Here is a 5056-nt window from a genome sequence, read left to right on the forward strand (position 1 = left end):
GTGTTGATTTCATTTATATCTGGGAAAGATACAGTTCCAAAGTGAACTCAGCATTAAGAGGAAAATGTACATGAGTAAAAACAACTCATCAGGATTGCAGCAAATATGAGTCCCTTTCTTTTAATAACATTAAAAAGGGTATTTGAGCAGTCTTCCCTAAATATTAAATTTATAAATTCTGGATATTATCTTTGACTTCCAGTAGTAAAATTTATATTTGAAAAGAAACAAGATTATAAGCCAAAGAACATAAACAGCTAGGGGAGAAAATGCAGTTTTCTCTGTAATGTATTCTTGTAGAAAATCTTATTCTACTCATGAGCTTACAAGCTGCCCTGCTCCTAGCATTTAAATTAAGACTAGCAGCTTCCTTACACTTCCACAGTACTCTTGAAATCCTTGAGCTGTAGCTCTAGTCAGGACTTCAATGCAGACAACATAGTAGAGTGGTCAGCTGGAGGACAGTCAGTTCTTCAAAGTCATGGTGGATTAAAGGAATATAACTGCTACGAGGAGAGAGAGACAACAGAGCAGCAGTAGCTCACCACTTACACACAATTTTAATGTTTGGATGTCTCTCTCATGCATTGTACCCATGTCTCTGAAGTGTGCTTCCTACAATTTTCCCCTCCTCTCTTCCACATGTCTTGCGACTTCAAGTGCACAGTGTGCTTCACATTCTCTGCTTGCTCTACTGAACTTAAGAAGCAGCAAAAGAAAACCCTATTGAGACTAAGGCAAATTAAAAGGATGTCAGTAGTTGCTTAAATCTTCTCACACTTCCTTGGCTGTAAAAAAAAAAAAAAAAAAAAAAAAAAGGAATTATCTGTGAAGCTCATTCAGATGACAGGCAGCAAGCAGTAGAATCTAAATTTGATACCCTCTTATAAGCATTAAAACCTCTGAATGAAAATATTAAAGGAAACATGGGACTGGAAGCAGGACTTTTCCAGAGCAGAAATGGGCAGTATATTGCAAGTGAGCAGTTCCAAGAGGATAAAATAGATTTTCTTTAAGGTTTCTTCTAATCCAAGACATTATATGAGCCTATGAAAATACTATTCTTGGTAAGATCCACAGGCAAAATTGTGCCATGTCTCTCACAGCTTCTGCTTGGAGTGTCTTAGGCTTCTGATTGTTCCTTTCCCTGAGATGCATTTGGTTCACACATGCAGGGCACTGATAAATGCAGAGAATTTTTCTGGTTATGGAAAACTTTTTTGACAGTTGCTGACTTCAGGGCAATGGTGATGTCTGATTTATGACATCTATCATCTTATTTTATTTGGACAATTCTCATTGCTGAGGGATTTTTTTCCCTTTTTCTTCTTTTACTGTACCTCCATGTTTGACCTTACAGTCACGTTGTGCAATCTTGGATGATCTTCTGGCAGACCATCAAAAATTGGCCATTTCTCACAAAACTGACAAAACACCCTAAAAAAAGCCTAAGCAGTACCTTTTGAACACTTTTATTTTCAGGATACACACTACCGGAACAGGAAACTATTTACATCAACAAACCTTTCAGGGACAAGTCCTGCAATGTTAAGCAGGCTTGATGCTACAGAACTTATGCTTGTGGGATGCTCCAAACTCTTTGGACATGGAACTAAGTTTTCATGGAAAAGACCAAATTTACAACTGTATATTTTGGTTAATTCAGAAGATATAAATTGTTTTTCTCTCTCTTATGCCATACATTAGATAAGTACTTGAAATAATGTCATAGCTCAGGCACCTGCTAGTGGTGAGATGAGGAAAGAGTTGGGCTAGGCTAAGGAGCCACATTAGATTATGAGAATGGTGCTTTCATAACTGGGAATATAGAGAGTTCTTAAACTTTAATTAATTCCTGAGTGTGAAAAGTTTTACTGAAGATAATCCTCTTCCAGGTACCCTACAGTCAAGATGAAAGGTCATTGGGAAACTGATGCCCAGAGAATTCTACGCCAACTTTTTTTTACTTCCATGGGAAAAGAACAAAATTTGTAAAAAAATTAACAAAAGCAAATATCAGTCATAGGGAGTATTACATACCTAAGTGGAAAATGCTAGACAGTTTTTCTCCAAGGAAATAATTTTTTCTAAATCTAGTAATAGATTTGCTACTTTAATTTGGTATTTTTTGTTATGGGGATTCTGTGACCTTGTGATTTTATTTACTAAGTGGATAAACTAGAGGAGTATAATCAGACTGAAGAGATACATAATTCTTAAAACAAGAAACAGTACAATCTGACCACTCTGATGCAGTTTATATATCTTAAAATACCTTAAAATATCTTAAAATATATGTGGTTTTGGTTGCCGAGTAACAGATTTCAAAGAAAGGAACAGTACCAAGGAAAAGAAGGAAGACCATGAGGAAATTTTTGCCAGAAAATCTCTCTCATTATGTATGTGTAAGTGAAATAACAGCAGAGCCAGATACTTGGTGAATTTATCAGATTCTAAATTGGAAATTGGTTGGAAAATGTTAAAATTATAGGCATAGTGTAACATCCAGCTAGTCTGTCCATACTATTTAACAGTCTAGGAAACTTTCAAGATTGTGAACTGTGGTTCCAAGTACATCCATAGAGCTGGTCATAAAAAATCCTAACTTAACAACTGTATTTGAACTATTTGTGAATTGTATGTGGTTTAACCATAAAATGAGGAATTTTAGGTTTTCTGCACCTGCAAGGGTTGATTTCAGCAGGAACACCTTATCAGTGGTCTTTCTAGAACAACAAAAGCCTGTGCTATCATATATACATTTCTTTCTATGAAGATTATCGTTCCTGCAACCACTTCTGGTTCTACCTGAGAGTTGACTGAGGAATACAGATTCTTTTCCAGCATTAAACTATGTATGCTTTATCTACTAAAAACTTTTTAAGTTATTGTTATAGATTGCAAAATCTTCTAATATAACCTTAAGTGCATTATGCCTGAAAGGCTATTTCACTCCTGAAGCAATCTGTTGAAGCTACAAAACAAAATCTGGTTTGTGATTTAAGTGGAAAATTAATGCATTTATTTTGTTTTGGAAGAAGATGTTTTCTAGATTCATTTTATTTCCATAGTGATGTTGAGAACACAGTGCCATTCTATCCATCATCAGCTATTGGATCCTAGTGATTCTAATGAAATTAAAAAAAAAAAAAAAAGAAAGAAAAAAAACCATCAAAGAGATGGAAGAAAGCAACAAGAAAAAAATATCTTTGAGGTATTCCTTCCCCAAACTTTTACTAGTCTATTTCTCCCTGATGGTTCTGAAGGCACAGGTCTCTCACTCTGCATAAAACCTTCCTAAGATGCTAAGGTGGGATAACAGAGGGGTTTTTATTGTGCTGTTAAATCTATTCCATTGCTGCAGGGAAATATGTGAGGGCACAGTTAATTTTAAGCAAGGCAGAAAATTCATCTAAGCCTTGTCATGTTGAAAGAGTGTATTTTAGAAAAGAATACCCTAGTAGAGAATTGCTATAAATTTTGATATGACCCCCGTGACCCTAATATTTTCCAGATATACAAGAAAAGCACTGTGCTGTGAGGAGGCATCTCTGTGCAGCACTGATGAGAAAACTGCTGTGTCCATTTCCTCTGCCTGCACTTCAGAACATGCAAAAGGAAACTGAAGAGCTCTCAGAAGCATGCTTCAACAATGAGCTGAACTCTGAAAGTCATGTTTGTCCTCAAGTTAAAAGGACATCTCTTTTGTAAATCCCTATTTAGGAAGATCTTTCAATCTAGCAAAGTAGAACATGAGCAAACAGTAATATGTGGCATCTAAGAATATGCAATCTAAAACTGGAATCAGACCTCTAGTTTTAGATAATTCTAACTTGAATTCAATGAATTCTAAGATAAGAATTGCAAAATTCCATTGTATGGAATAATTAATCAGAAAATGTGAAGTTTAACACTTGCGGCATTTACTTCAGCCTGTTTGTTCCTTTAGTTCTTGTGCTTTAAAATAAAGCTATTTTAGCATGTGTCAAAATTACTTTTAGGCATCCAGCAGTGCACCACATAGAAAAACCATAAGACCAAAAAAGATTGTGGGATGTTTATACTCAATAGCAAGTTGAGATACAAAAATCAATAGCAGTATATTTGTTGAATACAAAGTTCCCCATTCAGTTAAGTACTTATTCATAAGCACAGAATTGGGATTCAAAAGTTGGGAAAACAAGCCAGGAAATTCTTAAGCCTGTTTATAAAACAGAATAAAAAGGGGAAGATTTGAAAGCATCTTTTGTTGTGAAATCCTCAGTCCTTAAATTTAAAGATTTTTTACGAATCTTTTATTTTCCAAGTTTAAAACTTTGCTTGGTATGGGAATTTGTTAAAAGGAACAGGGACATATATGAAAAATGTATTAGAAGTAGGTCATAAATATGAGCTGCTTACACTTTTGATCTCTTTCTAGCAAAAATTGAAATTTATATTATTATCTTTAAACCTATTCCATAACTGAATTTCTTAATAGGGAATATTTTACCAGGGTCTTTTGAGACTTGTTTTGGCTCAGTGTTCTGTACAATTACATTGCACATTGGGTTTGTCAACAATAGGATACCCTTTCAATTGTAAAAAAAATCATGTAGTAAGATTTGACTTCCTAAACTGAGTGTATTGATAGACATAAAAATTACTGTAATTACAGAAAAATAGCAGAGCAGAGTAAGGGAGAATAAATGGTATATTATGTATTATTTAAAACTAAAAATATCAATCTTGAAAGTTATTGCTTAAATTTAGAAGTGGCTTTTGGTGGCCAACAGTTTTGAGTAAAATCAGCTGCTGATCTTTTTGAAAGACATTTTAAATCCACAGTAAACTATTCCTTTGATTGAGTAAATATTATAAATAATTGTAAGGGACTTTTGGATTCCGCGAGGTGTAAAGTAATATAGGAAACCAAAAATATTATTGATGTGAATTGTTTCATGACCTCAAATATAGTAAAATTCTGCAAACTAAAGTTTTCTCCACAAATAATTTAGGAGCTAAAAAGAAAATGGATATTTTCTCTTAGTCATATACAGTACTTTCAGTCAACTGC

The 5056-nt window shown here is 34.3% G+C and overlaps 1 long non-coding RNA gene across 1 annotated transcript; it reads right to left on the bottom strand.

Annotated features, from left to right (window-relative positions):
- Positions 1 to 541: 541 nt before the first annotated feature.
- Positions 542 to 2267, bottom strand: LOC137473402 (uncharacterized). Its single transcript, XR_010998769.1, has 2 exons — positions 1742 to 2267; positions 542 to 788 (listed from the first exon to the last, which is right to left on the bottom strand). It is a non-coding gene; the product is annotated as an uncharacterized lncRNA (long non-coding RNA).
- Between the last annotated feature and the right edge of the window lie 2789 nt (positions 2268 to 5056).

This window comes from Anomalospiza imberbis, chromosome 4 (genome assembly GCF_031753505.1).
Source record: "Anomalospiza imberbis isolate Cuckoo-Finch-1a 21T00152 chromosome 4, ASM3175350v1, whole genome shotgun sequence".
Classification (NCBI taxonomy): Eukaryota; Metazoa; Chordata; class Aves; order Passeriformes; family Viduidae; genus Anomalospiza; species Anomalospiza imberbis.